This window comes from Macaca mulatta, chromosome 8, assembly GCF_049350105.2.
Source record: "Macaca mulatta isolate MMU2019108-1 chromosome 8, T2T-MMU8v2.0, whole genome shotgun sequence".
Lineage (NCBI taxonomy): Eukaryota > Metazoa > Chordata > Mammalia > Primates > Cercopithecidae > Macaca > Macaca mulatta.
The window spans coordinates 12957014-12974315 of NC_133413.1; positions in this window are offsets into that span (position 1 = coordinate 12957014).

Consider the following 17302-nt stretch of genomic DNA (forward strand, 5'->3'; position numbering starts at 1 on the left):
ATAATTCATGAGAGTTTCCTGTAGGACTGATGTAGTGAGCCCATGATGAAGAGAAGGAATGGGGATGTATTCCAGAACTTGTTCAAGTGGCCGTTAGAAAAACACCAGGCTCCAGTGGGGGAGAAGCTAGAGCTGCTCTGTTCTTTCCTACAGGGGTAAGGGGAGTTCAGCAACCACGAACTAGATTCCATGTGCCCAAGCCAACGGACCTTGAACGCCCGAGACTGGATGGATCAGGGGTTGGCAAACGGTGGCCCCTGGGCTGGCTGGCTGTTACTGTAACTGCAGATTTATTGGAACACAGCCACACCCGTTCACTGGCGTTACAAGGTCAGAGTTGAGTAGCTTCAACGGAAGCTGTGTGACCTGCAAAGCCTAAAATATTCACTCTCTGACCTTTTACAGAAGACATTTGCTGACCCTCAGGATAGGTTCTCAGAAAACCCCACAAAAGTACTGGGGCAGCTGTGACAGATTTGGACTTAAAATAGTTTTCACACTAGGAGTGCATGAAACCATCTTAAAACATTACCATTCAAGTAGAAACTTTCCATCTCCTCCTATTTCTTGCTTTCCCTTCATCAGCCAAATACGGTGAGAAACTTCTGTGGGAGGAGGAGCAAAGAGAGAAATGACCGGCCTTCCTTACCCACTGGAAGATTCCAGACCTCAGCAGAACCCCGTGTTGGGTGGATGAATGGGAGGAAGGACAGTGTGAGATTTTACTCTAAGTCAAATTTGAAACTTTGCTTATTCTATAGGCCTTGCCACTAATTACTACATTGAGAAGCATCTGATTTAAAGTAAATATATTCTTCATTCAGAGATCAGGAAACAACTTCCACCCCAGGAAAATATACAGGAATGGTGGGAGATGAAAAATAAACTTCGCTTTAAGATAACATCCCAAGACTCCTGCATGGTTTTTTGTTGCTGTTCTTGTTTCTGGTTTTGGTTTTTTGTTTTTGTTTTTGTTTTTTGAGATGGAGTTTCACTCTTACCTCTCAGGCTGGAGTGAAGTGGCACAATCTCGGCTCACTGCAACCTCCGCCCCCAGGTTCAAGCGATTCTCCTGCCTCCGCCTCTTAAGTAGCTGGGATTACAGGCGCTTGCCGCCACGCCCGGCTAATTTTTATTTATTTATTTATTTATTTTTAGTGAAGACGGGGTTTCAACATGTTGGCCAGGTTGGTTTTGAACTCCTGACCTCATGTGATCCACCTGCCTCGGCTTTCCAAAGTGCTAAGATTACAGGCGTGAGCCACCGTGCCCAGCCAAAGATCATCTTTTCTGGAGCTCAATTTTCTCATCTGCAATGTGAGTGTTGGACCAGCACTAAATGATTCCTGTCAGCACTGATATTCTGTGATTCTGAAGCTCTGTGTCTGTCCTTCAAGATGGTTCGTGTCTCTGTGACTCTTGCAATTCTGCATGCCATTACTGCTGTAGCCTGTGTGTAGCTTGTACCCAAACATTGGAGAAATGATCAACCTAGGGGCTCCACTCTCATCTCCAAGATAGTCCTTGAGTGCTTAGTTAGGAAGCTGCTCTCATCTGCATAGAGTACAAACAGCTGAGACAGGCCTTGAACCTGAGCTTCTCTGTTGATTTGGCCAGGAGTTAGGCTGTGTTTACTGTTTGCTATAGCTGTGGTGTCAGTGGCTAACATTCCCTTAGTGTCCTTGTTTTTGTCTCCCCAGTGGTCTTTGTCTAGAGACTCCTTAAATGGGGTCTGAGGCTTGCAATTCTTTCAGCTATATTCCCCTGCTATTATATAAAACCTCTGTTGATGTGGTGGTGAGGTGTTGGGGGGAGAAGAGGCGTTTATACTCCTAAGATTAGGTCTCAGTCCTCTAGTGAGCCTCACTTGGGTATTTTCCTTCTCCTTGATTGGTTAGACTCTGGTAAAATGTTTCTCTTGAGGAGGGAAGGGCTTTTTAAAAAGAACAGAAGGAGCCAGGCGCAGTGGTTCAGGCCTGTAATCCCAGCACTTTGGGAGGCTGAGGCGGATGGATCACCTGAGTCAGGAGTTCGAGACCAGCCTGGCCAACATGGCGAAACCCTGTCTCTACTAAAAATACAAAAATTAGCTGGGCATGGTGGCGGGCACCTGTAGTCCCAGTGACTCGGGAGGCTGAGGCAGGAGAATCTCTTGAACCCAGGAGGCAGAGGATCTGGGTATATTTCAAATGGTTTATATGTTTGTCCCAGCTGCAAGAAGCACAAGGGGATTTTTTCTTAATCTTCACAGTGACAACCTGTTAGGTGTCCTGGAGGTAAAACTCTTGAAAGTGTGCCCCTCCCAAGACTGGGCCCCCAGAAATGTATCTCTCAGGCTGGTCCATTGAGCCTCCAGCAATTCATCGATTACCAGTGCCAGCATTCTGACGGATACTGGCTCCAGCCACAGGCTTATTCTGCTCCTGGGCTTCTGTTCCAGGAAGCTGTGATTCTCTTTGTCTGCCTTTCTCTCCAGTTGTAGGGCTTGCAGTTGACCCTGCAGCCTCAGTTCTTTGATGGAAATAAGAAGAGTTGATTTTCACTTCATTCAGTTTTTTCCCTTGTTGTAAAGACAGGATTAATACTTTCTTTCTTTCCTTTCCTTTTCTTTTTTTTTTTTTTTTTTGAGACAAGGTCTCACTCTGTTGCCTAAGCTGGAGTGCAGCTGGAGTATGACCTCAGCTCGCTGCAACCTCTGCATCCCAGGCTCAAATGATCCCCCCTGCCTCAGTCTCCCAAGTAGGTGGGACCACAGGCACGTGCCACCACACCCAGCTAAGGAGCAATAACTTTCAAGCTCTTTACATGTCAGACCAGAAACCAGAAGTCCTCTCATGTATACAGAAATTATCTTGTATATGAAATTGTATCTAGTGTACAATATGTTTCAAACAAACTGGTAATTTCATCTATTCGGGCAAATAAAAAGAATTCATAGAGTGCAGGGAAATTGGTGACATTTGAGATTCAGAGCACATTTTCCAGGAGACTCTGGAATTATTTTAAAAATGTAATATAAAATTCTATTTTGGAAATTCAGTTATGTAAAACTCTAAAGCAATTTTTAACTATGACACCCCAGCACTGTTCCATGCAGATTCTTACTGCAAGTCCTTTAAATAATATGTGACACATATTTTATTTAAAAATAATAATTACTTCCAGCACTTTACACAGATTTTCACATATGTTTCCTCAAAGATGGGTAGAAATCTGTGTGCTTTGCAGGTATCTTTGTCTCAAGATCTTCACAACTTCCTATGACAATGGGGCCAGTATGGTATGCGGCCAACCTGGGAATGGGTGTTGCTATTCTCTAACAGATATTTGTAGAGAATATGCATTTGCAAACCTAAATTCATATATAGAAGTAATGCAATGATTCCTATATTTTAACTTAAAGTAATTGTGATTTAGGATTCCTATTCTGAAAGGGACCAGCAGAAAATTCCACTTCTATCATTACAAAGGCCCCTGTCCTCTCTGAGATACAGAGAGCCCAGGAAGTCTATAGGGCACTCAAAAGGGAGGACCCACATGTGTTCTTCAACCCGGCAGAGTTGCCATGATCACATAGTTCTCTGAGCCTGTGGTCCCTGGAAGTGAGCTATTCTCAGCCCGAGCAGAGTTACCTTTCTCCTTTGCCAAGGAGCCCAGGTGTCTAGTTATACATGGCAAAGTCCCCCTTAGAAGTGCTATCAAAGATTACGGTATGGGTCTCCAGTGCACTTGGACTGCATGATCTCCCTACAGAAAAAAAGAAAGAGAGAGAGAGAAGCAGTAACAACAAAAATCTTTCCTTCCTTCCTTCCTTCCTTCCTTCCTTCCTTCCTTCCTTCCTTCCTTCCTTCCTTCCTTCCTTCCTTCCTTCCTTCTTTCCTTCCCTTCTTCCCTCCCTCCCTCCCTCCCTCCCTCCTTCCCTTTCTCTCTCTCTCTCTTTCTTTTCCTTTTCTTCTCCCTATGGGCACAGAGCATATTGTCCTCAGTGAGCTCCAATTTTTGAAAAAGAGAGGTAGCAATATTGTCCATTATTTTATGCTTTCTGCACTGCTAAAAGTGCCAAAGGCAAGGGATTGGCATTATCGTTGAAAGCTAGGGGAGAAAGAAGAAACACATTTTAATGTTTCAGTGAATTATCCTGGCACACATTCAACACATCAGTTAAGAAATCAAAACTTGCCCAGAATAATTACATAATTTGATTTTATTCCTGAACAGTCTTTCCCTAATTTCCTAGATTGGAATATTAATTATAGAAGGCATGTGATGAAATGATGGAACGCAAATAAATCTGCAGAATAATACTTAATAAAACTCAAAGAAAAATTATAAATTTCTTCTGAATAAAGTCATCCAAAGACAAACACATTAGAACACGTGATTCAAGAAAGTGGAGAAAAATTAACAAATATTTCCTTGAAATTAAGACAGAGCAGTACACATAGAACTATATTTTTAAAAACAGATGGCACCATTAGCTTGATAAGAAGACTCTGTTGTAGCTTTAGATAGAAAGTGACTGAAAATTAGAACATTGTGAAGAAACAGTAAGAAAATTCAGAGTAAGGAACAAAGCCTTAAGTGTAACTTAATTACTTTATTAAAGAAATTATTGCTATTTTGCTTTAATTGCCATTGAGTGTGGGTCTATAGGAATTGAGAGACATTTCTTGAATATATGTAGCACACCTAGACAGAAGATCCTTTTCATTACTTAAAGTGCTCATCAAATGATCTTACATTGAGTGTAATTTTAGTTATCTAATATATATCACAATCAATCATCAATGATCAATAACCAAGTACACTACAAGACTTAGCGATTTCTATGTTTTCGTTTACTGACATGTACTTACGTTTTCTTTCATGCCTTTATTTCTGTGTTTTGCACCATTCATTAGTTAGTATTATAAAATTATTCTGTACTCCAGAAATGCACTGAAGCATGTTATTCTAATTTTACATGCCTACTGGAGAGCAGTCTCTGAATTCTTACTACAAGATATGAGAAAAATCAATCTATCTTAGAACACTTTCAGGGTATCAGAATAAGATAGAGGAGGGTGAGGCAGCCCAGCTGAGGCAGTGAGATGACTCACATGTTAAGATAAGGCACTGTGAAGGACTATGAATATTTCCTTGAGCAAATCAACAAGCTTTGTGCACATATGCACGCACACACACACACATACACGACCAGTTCAATTTCTAGTAATATGGCAGATAAGATATTCAAATAAACTTTTAAAAGTATATCTCACTTTAAAATGCTAAATGTATATTTACATAAATATATGTGTATGGATAGAGAGATGGATAGACAGATAGATAGATAAATAGATAGATAGATAGATAGATAGATAGATAGATATTACATGACTTAGCTGGTGAAAAGTAAGGGATTTCGTGTTCAGAAATGACAAGAAATATTGAATCCAAGAAGCAACACTTGCACTGGAATTTCGCCTGGAGATATCTGGGTGGCCTGGTAACCTAGAGCCTTAGTCACAACAGGCCACACATGGGGACCAAGAGATGAAGCCTCAAGCCCTCAAGCCTGAACATCCAGAGAGGCCACCTATGAGACTCACTGCATAAAGTTGTACCTCTGTAGGTGACACACACAGTTTGAACTAAGAAAGAACTTGCCTTGAAGAGGAAAACAATGATCAGACATGCTTGTGTTAGTTTTGGTTGTGGTGAGACTAGAAGAAGGCAGGAGAAAACTCTCCCGTGAAAATTTCTAACCACAAGATCATACTAACAAGTCTGCAAGGCCAGAACTTCTATTGTCTGTATGTTCTGGAAGACAATGTTTAAACTTCTAGTAGTCCTGAACTGGTAGTGCCCATAAGGTGATAGTGTTCCCACACCAGTGGAAGAAAACTCACCATTTAAACCAGACCTCCTGCCCACAAATGAGGAAGGAGCACATCGGCGTTAAGCGTGAGACTCAGCAGAAACAAGAAATTGTAGATTCAGATAGACAAAAACAATAGGTGTTGGAATTGCTAAAAATATAAAATAAGCATGTGTACTATATTTAAAGGAAAAAGACAAATTGAAAGAACGACCAACTAATAATAGATAATGAAAATTGACCAGATCAACTTGAAAAAGAACTGAGTGAATATCTAAAGATGAAAAACTGGAAACTGGAAACTCAATAACTGGATACATCATAGATTACGGAAAAACAGAGCTGGTGAAATTACTCAGACCATAGCACAGACAAATGTGGAAATGGAAAATCTGAGCAGTTAAGCTACATAGAGAGTAGAGTAAAATCAGTCAACATTAAAGCACGTCTAATGCTTCCTAAAGGGGAGAACAGAGAAAAAGGAGAAAAGGTAAGCATTTGAAAGATAATGATGATTGAGCACTTTCTTGGACTGCTAGAAAAATCATGTCTTAGATTCTGGAAGCCCAAGCAATCCCAAAGAGAGTAAATTAAAAGAAATTCAACACCAAGACATACAATAAAATTGCAGAACACCAAAGTTTATTTAAAACAAAAGAAAACGAAACAAAAAACGTTAAAGGTATCCAGAGGGAAAGGATAAACTGCTTAACAATTGGTTAACTATATAATTTATTGGCCAAATTTATTGACCAAACCAGGATACCAGGATACTTTTTTTTTTTTTTTTTTTTTTTTTTTTTACGGAGTCTGTCACCCAGGCTGGAGTGCAGTGGCACAATCTTTTCTCACTGCAACCTCCGCATCCCAGGTCCAAGTGATTCTCTTGCCTCAGCCTCCCTAGTAGCTGGCACTACAGGCATGCACCACCATGCCCAGCTCATTTTTTTGTATTTGTAGTGGAGACAGGGTTTTGCCATGTTGGTCAGGCTGGTCTGGAACTCCTGACCTCACATGATTTGCCTGCATCAGCCTCCCAAAGTGCTAGGATTACAGGCATGAGCCACTGCACCCAGCCAAACCAGGATACTCTTGAGAATGAAAGGGGTGCTAACCAAACAGGGGGAGAGTATCACAGAAATAAATAGGAATTATGGCAGGCAAATTAGGGCATATGTCAAAATCTATAACAAAATAACAATTCCATTGACAGCAAGGACAATGAAGGTCAGGAAGACAATGCATAACATCTTCAAAGTACTGAAAATATATTCAGCTAGAACTGCATGTAACCAAACTCTCTTTTAGTAACAAGGGACAAAGAAAAACAAATTTAGAGAAGCAAAAACTGAGAGGTCATGATGAACAGACTCCCCCCAGAGTAATTTCTTCAGAAGAGAACAAAAGAATCTCAGAAAGAGTCTACGATCCATGAATGTGAATAAACAAAATTTATATGACTGATAAGGTTATGATAAAAATGTTCATAAGACCACAAAAATTAAGATATATACATAAATTTCTGTACAAGAAAAATAGCATAAGTGTCAGGAGGAGAAGAAAATGGGAGAAAAAAACTGAGGCTCTTTAATTTTGGGGAGGAGGGTAAAGATGTTGATTAACTTTACATTTTGTTAAATAAACATGCATGTTATATTTTCTGGGTCATTACTAAAAACAGAAATAATTTATTGTTAAGAAAATACTAAGGAATGGAACAAAAACTTAATCCAAAGGAGAGCAAGAAAGGAGTAAAAGGGAGATAAACTAAGGAGAAAATTAGAAAATACAAAATAATAACAATCACATTAAGTATAAATGGACTAATATCTGCAGTTCAAAGACTAGATTTTTTAAAAGAAATCTAGTTATATTTTGTTTAGAAGATGTAAACTTAACACTTCAGAACACAGTAAGGTTTAATAGGAAAAGATATATTTATGAAGATGAAAGTAGGATAATTATTTTAATAATAGACAAAATAGACATCAGAAATAAAAACATTAATGACAATGAAGAAGATTACTACATGCTCATGAAAGTTTCAAGTCACCAGAAAGATGTATCAATTCTAAATTTATACAAATTCAATAAAATAGCTTCAAAATATATAAAGGTTAATTTGGGAGAATATAGGAAGAATTTTACATACCAACCATGATAGTGGGGGATTCCAATGTACCTCTTTAGCAATTGATAGATCAAGCAGGCAAGAAAACATAAGCTGGATCTAAAGGTCATTACATATAAAAATTATATTTTGGGCCACAAAGCAAATGTCAATGAATATTTGAAAAACCTATTTCATATAGACAACAATCTCTGGCCATAGCACAATTAAATTAGACACCACTAGCAAAATGGTCATTCTACACACTCAAAAATCAAAGTTTTAAAAATTAAAAATAAGCTGAATTATCTATGGGTCAAAAGAAGTTCTAACTTCTTTTTTCATTTTTTTTTTTTATTGAGACAGAGTCTCACTTATCACCCAGGCTATAGTTCAGTGGCGCGATCTCAGCCCACTGCAACCTCTGCCTCCTCGGTTCAAGCGATTCGGCTGCCTCAGCCTTCCAAGTAGCTGAGATTACAGGCATGCGCCACTATCCCTGGCTAATTTTTGTATTTTTAGTAGAGACAGGGTTTCATTGTGTTGGCCAGGCTGGTCTCGAATTCCTGACCTCCGGTGATCTGCCTGCCTCAGCCTCCCAAAGTGCTAGGATTACAGGCATGAGCCACTGTGCCCAGCCTAGAAGTTCTAACTCTTTAGAAAATATTTGGAATTACAAAGTAAGGAAAATGCTGTACATGAACACTTGTATATTGCAATAAAAGCCATACTTAGCAAAAACAACAACAACAAACAAACAAAAAAACCACCCATAGCCTTAAATTTTAAATTTTTGAGCTTAAAATGAACCCAAATAATACAGAAGAAAGAAAACATTAAATAAATACACCTCTCTTATTACTTTATGGCTACTATTTAACATTGTTATTCCTCTGTTTCCCTTCTTGTTTCTGTTGGTCTGCTTGTGTTGCTGTATATCTTATCTTGTTGATTGAGGAGTTCTATAATAATATTCCATTCAGTTAATGACCTGGCTTTCTCCTGTTCTCTAAATCAGACCAAATGACCCTATTGTCCTATTATTTCGATGCTATGTCTCCTTTTGAGTTCCACTGTCTCTTCTACTGATTTCTTCTTGATTCCTTCATATTTTGCTCACCACCTAAGGGAATGAAATCTTTAGAATTCTTCATTTTCCCCGTTTCTGTTTTCTCTCATATCCCCCAGCCCTTAATTAAACTTTGAGATGATTTTACTTCCTCTTGCATTCTTAATTCCGATGTATTGCTAAAATAGTTGAATACATCAGATTTTCACTTACTATCTTTTTGTTCTGAGGGTCCACATTTGGGACTTACATAACACATTGTATGTTTATCCATGAACATTTATTTAATGACATATTTATAGGGCCAACACGTTGTTCATCTCCCATTCTTTTCTGCTTACCTTCCCCCATCCGATGCCTCTGATCCAGTTCATTTGGTCCTTGGAAAGCTCCTTTTCTCAAGTATTTACCTCAGGTGGGGTACTCAATGATTTATTCTCTGAATTAAGGCATGTTCTCAAATATCTTTGTTTTTGTCTGTTTTGTGTTGCTATAACAGAATACCTGAGGCTGGGTAATTTATAAAGAGGTTTATTTAGCTCACAATTCTATAGACTTGGAAGTTCAAGAGCATGACCCTGGCTCCTGGTGAGGGCTTTTGTGCTGTGCACAATATGGTGGAGAAGGTAAAAGGGGAAGCAGATACACGAGAAGAGGCAAAACCTGAGGGGCACCCTGTCCTTATAGCCATCTACTCTTCAGGAATTAATCCATTCCTATAACTAATCCAGTCTCATTAGAGCAAGAACTCACTCACTACCTAGATAATGGCACCAAGCCATTCATGAGGGATCTACCTCCATGATTCAAACGCCTCCCACTAGCCCCCACCTCCCAACATTACCGCTTTGAAAATCAAATTTCAACTTGCATTTTGGAGGGCACAAACCATATACAAATCATAGTCCTTTCTCTCACCTTAACAGATGAACAACTGCCTGCCTAGTATAAAATTCTTGGGGGTTTCTCTCAGCTGCATGAATTTACAAATTCACAGTCTTCTAGTTTTCCGAGTTGCAGTTGAGAAGTCCAATGACAGTTTTATTTTTTTTCTTCCAAAAAAGAAAAACCCCTGGAAATTTATTTGACCAAGATATGCCCACCTGTGTGTTTTTCTTACGAATTCAGCTAAGAGTTCTGAGCCTTTCTACTTTGAAGGCAGGCTTAGGAAAACTTTCTCCTACATTGTGTAAAATTATTTCTTCTACTCCATGCATTCATTCTTCCTCTTTTACAAGGTCTGTTATTCAAATGATAGGTATCCTGCTTCCATTTTCCAAATCTCTCACCTTTTCCATTATGATTTCTACCTCTGTATTTTGCTCTGTGATTTGTGATGCTGATTGTACTTGACCTTCCAGGCCACTCATTCCATTCTCATCAATCACCATCCATTTTCTTAATTCCTCCACTGAAATGGTAAGGTTTTCAAAAGCTCTAGGAAGTCTTTTTCTTTTACCTGTTGTTCTGTTGTTTTGTTCTTAAGGGTTCTTTTTAACTTTTTATTTAGGAACCTATTTGCGCCACCAGGTCTGTGCCACTGCTTGTGTTATCTGATGGTTGCATTGATTTGTCCTCTCTTTGGCTTCTGAACAAAGTTAAATATACTATTATTTTTCTCTGTTGGCCTATTTGAGCTCAGGCTTATTTTTCTTTGTAGTACCCTAAAAATCAGGAAACTTTCAGGCAAAGGGATCTCCTTCCTGTGAGCCTGGGTGTAGAAAATGACACAACTGGGGACACATCCTCTCAATGGCTCAGGTGTCTCAGAGGCATTTAGAGGAAGCATCCTTGCTCCCAGGATTATCTTAGGCTCTCCCAGTGCTAAGGACAGGAAAAACTTGTCCAAATCTTTGTGTCCCTTGGGGAATCCTGGCACACTCAGGTAGGACCGGGTGGACACTCTCCCCCAAGAAGTGTGCACATGGCTTGGCAAGCCTTGCTCTCGCCTCCAGCTCATTCGGCTCAACACCACCTCTTTCTGTGAGGGAGGGCAGCTCCTGAGACACAGAGTCCTGTCTATATCCACTGTGGGTCCTGACTCTTGAATAGCAAATGGATTTGGGTGTGAAGGGGAAGAGAATTTCACTCAAAGGACCGTTTTCTGAAAATTACCTGCCCAGATGTTTCTCCCGTAAAAATAGAAAATTTAGACTAGTGTTAGATAATACTCAAGAACTCTTTCAGCTCCAAAAAATCTATACGTTAGACAAAATAAATATTCACAGCTACAGTAATTGATGGGATTAGAACATGTCACGAAAGGAACATTTTAGGGCAGGCTTTTTTACGAAAAGAAGAGTTTTTGGGCTGTAATGCTGATAGGAAAAATCGGGAGACAAGAAACTGAGCTTGAGACTGGATGACAAATGCTTCCAGTTTTTATATCTTCAAATTCTGATCAGATACAAAATATAAAATATTTTCTTCCCAAAACCTAGAGAAGAGACGGAGTCTCACTCTGTCGCCTAGGCTGGAGTGCAGTGGCGCGACCTCGGCTCACTGCAACCTCTGTCTCTTGGGTTCAAGCAATTTTCCTGCCTCAGCCTCCCCCAGTAGCTGAGATGGGGTTTCACCATTTTGGCCAGGCTGGTCTCGAACTCTTGACCTCAGATGATCCACCCAGGCTCAGATGGTCTCAGCCTCCCAAAGTGCTGGGATTACAGATGTGAGCCACCACGCCCAGACTGGAAGTTCTCCAATTTTAATGTGCACATGAATTCCCTGGAATCACATCGCTGCAGGTTCTGATTCAGCAGGTCTGGGGTCAGGCTGGAGATTCTCTTTCTTACCAGTGAGGATACCCACACTGCTTGCCTGTAATTGCATTTCAGTAGCGAGGCCTGGAGTATTTGTAATGGTGCATAGCCCTCTGGTGGCCATAGCAAGAATGTACAACCATTTTGTTACACACTGGTACATTCTTTTTCTGTGAATGTTAAAAAAAAAAAAAAAATCCCTCCCCAAAGCCAGCAACTGAGGTAGCTCTAACCAGCATAATATTGGCAAAGCCAACATAGTTTATTAATTTGGACTCTATTAGTTGGGAATTTGGAGTCATTCCAGGCAGACCACACTGCTAGTGATGATTAACGAAGCGACATGTTTAGTCTACTTAAATGCTAAGGCAAATGCCTTTTTTCCAAAACAACATGAGAAACCAACCTCGTAGTAGCCTTTATATACAAATAATAAGTGAGTTACAAATGATTCATTTTTATTAGTTTTTTAAAAATTCTCTAAGGCTTTTAATTTGATTCTCCTATCCCATCAAGTTCTGCCATAAATCGCATTTTTTATACAGGGTTCTCCAATTCAGGCCTGTCTCTATGAATCAGACTAGCCTACTCTTTAATTAAGAAAAATGATGGCAGTTTTATAGTAATTTTAAATTTCTCAGACTTTTGGCTCCTCTCAGTCTGTGCTTCTCAAACAGAAAATTAAAAAAGGGCTATGCCACTTGACTAACCATTGTCAGTGGTTCAGATTAAATAAAGAACCCATAAATGTTTGAAAGGTATTCAATTTAGGAAACTCTGCTTTTTTCTGTTTTTTTTTTTTTTTTTTTTTTTTTCTAGCTACAAATATGCTTTTTATTTTGAATGTTAATAGACACATTTCCTGGTTTTGCCATGGTAAACAGATAAATGTTCCAGAAATCATTCAATTTTTTGAGATAACAAAATTATCATCATTCTGGGATGGAAAGTGAACATCCTACCCAAAGCATGTGCCTACTCTCAAACTTGAAGGCCACCTCATTGAAATAAACTTGCAAACTAATGTCAATATCAACTTGACACTGACATAAACCTATCACCTCATGTACCACCCGTTATCACTGGACCGTAGCCCTGAGCAGATACTGGAAAATCGTTCATTGGCTCATGGGAATTTTCCTGAGAATAGTCATGACAGTGTCCCTGTTTGTATGTGGACATTAAATGAGATCCCAAAATGAGTCTGTTTCCTTTGCTGGTTTTCTGTAGTATCATTATATCCCTTTATGTTATAAGAGTTACACAGATCTTATACATTCTAGGAAGTTTTGTGTGTTGATTCAAACCTTTTATTTATCAGCCTTATAAAAACAACTGGAGTACTCACTACTAATGATCTGGGCTTGACAATTATTGAGAGAACTGTCTGCATAAATTATTTCAAAAGCTCTTGTTTGGGGGTTTAGGAGTTGGGGTAACTTTTTCTGTAAAGGCTTGGTGGGAACTACAGAAAAATGGTTATTTATATATGTTTCCATATCATTAGAGCCTCTAAACTCAAACAAAAGTTTATATGCATTTCTGACTCAGGTTCGTGTGGTTCATGTATATAACCAGACGTCACCTGTTAATGGCCTTGATAGTTTATTAAGCTTGATAGTTTCATTACATTTTAAAATGTCTGTCACAGAGGTAAAGTAGGTGAATATTCCCCATACCAAGCAGCTGGTTTTGCTTATCTGCGGTTCATAAATGTTCATCACATCAAAGTATAAGGAAGGAACAGGACCTAGATTGATACCTAAAATTCAAGACATCAGTCACTTTCTACTTTAAAATCTAATTGATCGCTTTCTCAAGTCTAATTTTATTTTATTTTTTGTTTGTTTTTGGTTTTGTTGTTGTTGTTGCTGTTGTTGTTTTTTTGAGGTAGGGTCTCACTCTGTCACTCAGGCTGGGGTGCAGTGGTGCAGTCTCAGCTCTCTGCAACCTCTGCCTCCTGGGTTCAAGCGATTCTCCTGCCTCAGCCGGCCGCATAGCTGGGACTACAGGCACTCACCACCGTGCCTGGCTAACTTTTGTATTTTAGCAGAGACAGGGTTTCACATGTTGGCCAGGCTGGTCTTGAACTCCTGACCTCAAGTGATCCACCCATCTCAGCCTCCCAAAGTGCAGGGATTACAGGCGTGAGCCACTGTGCCCTGCTTAAATCTAATTTTATTTCCCTCCATGTCTTTCATTCTGTGGAGTTTTTCTACTGAGTGAAGCTGAGAAAACAAAAGTAGTAATTGCAGGGATGTTTAAGCTAGAATTCAAAGCCAATAGTTCCATATGCCAGCTTTTTGCAACAACTTAAAAGAAATAGTGAAGAAGCAACGTTGGTTAGAACAAATGTGTATTTCACTACCCAAACCCTCAAATCACACAAGAAATGGGACACCCATGTTCTTCCATACCTTTGATGCCCACTACGACAACCACAAAAGCCACTGAAAAAAAAATTAAACATGTATAGGATCTGTGTATCCAAAAGTTGAATAAGGAAAGAGGTGGGGACAAGACACAGCTCCCAGTGGATGTGAGGAGTTTCCATCTCCCAGGAAGGAGTGACTAACATCAGCTTGGGGCTTCTTGCACCCCAAATATTAAATATTTCATTCTGTATTGTTACATTTCCTGACTTCTAAAAACCAAACATATATTTAAGATATAACTTGAAGTGTTAAGTGGGTAACGGGTACCAGTAATTCCCATAGGAGATAGAATCAGTTCCCTCCAATGGCCTCTCTCCTGCCTCTGCAAGGCACTTAAGGAACAGCAACTTTCACAAAGGAGAAGGAAAGGAGGAATGCTTGTTGGTTATGGACTCATCTGTGCCTCAGGGGAGCCTGGCCACAGTTCACACTCAGTCTGTGGGTAGGGTGGGCCAGAGGAAGGAGGTATTTCTCTCTGGGAGTCATTGTGCAATGTACAGATAGGTAAATACTGAAAATCAAGTCCCTGAAAGAATGCAAAGTCAGGGCCAAAATAAACATTTCAAACTGGGACAGCAATCCCAGGAGCCAAACAGTGAATGGGAACTAAGGTAAGGCGCCAAATGGGTTAGAAAAACAAGGCAGAAGAGAACTGCTGAGAGAGAGGATTGGGCAAGACCCAAAGAGGGGGCCGTGGCTTTGAAGTCATGCAGACCACATTTAGGAGAACTAAAATGGTTCAGAACTAACACCCACCCCCCACCCCTTCCACACCAGGCTTTCTCCTTTAGAATTTCCCTAGGTTTGCCTGGGAGAAGGTTCTAAAGAATTCTGGAGCTTGCATTTCAAAGAAGGAAGGCGGGCTCATTGTCGCAGTGGATCAGTTACTGGAGCTCCTGTTGGGTCCCTGGCGGGTGCTCTTGGTGTCTCAGGGAGCTATGTAGTGTGGTGTGGATGTTTTCAAAAGAGGGAAGCTAGAAGCAGAAAGCCACAAGGTTGGTGGCCTCAGATACCTTGAAGGGCCCAAGAGGCCCTCTGGTTTCTGGAATGTCAGCTCTGCAACAACCTGAAGGAGACCCAGGTATCTTCCATTGAAATGTGTTCCCTGGGGGACGGACAGCTACCAGATGATGACTTATTCTGACCTTAGCACACCACAGGGTTGACTAGGGATCGTTTGAAGTGGAACCCCCCATCTCCAGGTACCCATCAACTGCCAGGCCTATTGTTATAGAATGGGACATTCTTGGGGAGGTACACAGGACACTGTGACAGCAAAGGCCACTACGTGGAGATGATGCACTAGTTATTTTGGTCCCTGTAGAGCTGCAGGAGCTTCCTTTGAGTTTGCCCTTTTACCAAGCTAATGATTAATTATTTATATAAGTCAAGCACAGTAATAAGCAATTTATGAGCAATTCTCACTGAATCCTTCCCACACTCTACAGCAGACCCTCCCCAGCATCCACGACCCTGTTTTTCTCTCTATAGTACCCAATTCTGTTTGGTTCTCCACCTTCCCCTGACCTTGTTCCCCAGAAGCAGGTTGCCTCCTTCTCCGCTGTACAATGGCTCTGGTTTGTCTGAGGGTCCTCCCATTCCTTTGGCCAATTTCTCTTTCAGGAACAAGCACATGACGAACTTTTGGCTAACAGGACCTTGAGGGGACGTGTACCAGAGATCTAGGATGCGTTCCTAGGAGAGAGCTGTGAGAAGGCGGAGCTTCTCTTTTTTCCCTGTTGCACACTGTGCCTAAATCTAATTTTTATAGCTGCCATCTTGCTACTTGCCTGAGGTTGAAACCTACACTTTGTGTAGAAAGATGGACCAAGAGAGCCACAGAGAAATGCAGCCAGGGATCTGCTATTCCATCCCTGGGGTAGATTACATTTTCTATAAGATAATGCATCTCTTTATTTTTTAACCAATTTAAATGTAGGTTTCTGCTTGCTGCAGTCAAATCATCCTAACTGACACAACAATATGAGGCACACTTTTTTTCCCTCCCTACTCTATAGATGAGGAAATTGCAGCTTAGAGAGGTTAAGCAATGTTTCCAAGGTTATACAGCTTCTTAGGTGGGGTCAAGACTTGAAGCCAAGGTGGCTGGACTACTAAGCCTGTTTTCTTAACATGCAATTCTGAACCCACACGATATCACACCTGGGTGATATGATTCATCTGATTCTGAATCAGAAGGTCATAGGCTATAGACACGGATGCAAAGGGCTTTGAGTATGCTGGGGGCTCCCAACTCAGGGTCGCTGACTCCTTGTCAGTGTGCTGGTCCTGGAGTTGGCCCGGTGGGGATGGTGACGATGGAGGCCCAGGACAGCTGGAACCAGGGGGTCACATGTGAATGAGAGGAGTTCATATGGATTGATAGGAATCTCTCTACGTTATATAAAGACTTCCATTCATCCTTCTTGAGTCATCTTAAATGCCATTTCATCAGAGATGGCTTCCCTCTATACCCAAGACTTGGCCAATCCTGGCATCACATGCCTTTGGAGCACCCTAAACTTATTATATGCATCTCAATTGTAATTAGGTGATTGGTTCATATCTGCCTTCCCTATAGACTATAAATTCCTTCCTTTTTTCCTTCTTTTCTAGAATCCCACCTAGGTCCCAGCCACTTATGTGGTTTTCACACCAGGTGAGAAGAGTGTATTTGTCAAAATGGACAATATATCTACAGGCAATGGGCCAGTCCTGAGTGCAGTGCTACACGTAGGCAAGGAAGTGGGGGTTCCAAGGTCAGGCTGCAGGAGAGGGCTGAATCCCTAGGGTCTAAAGAGAGCATACCACCATGACATATATAGCATGTATACATGAGAGCATGGCAGAGCAAAGACAGGAAATCAAAGAAGATCAAAGATAACCCCCGTCTGTGTCAAAACTTTGATTGTAAATTCCATATGTGGAAAAGGAGCAGCATTACACAACCTCTTTACCACACACACACACACAGACACACACACACACACACACACAGAAAGGAACTTGAACTAGTTCTTTTGTAACAACAATCAAAGTAAGAAGATTTTGGGGACTGCTTTAAAAACT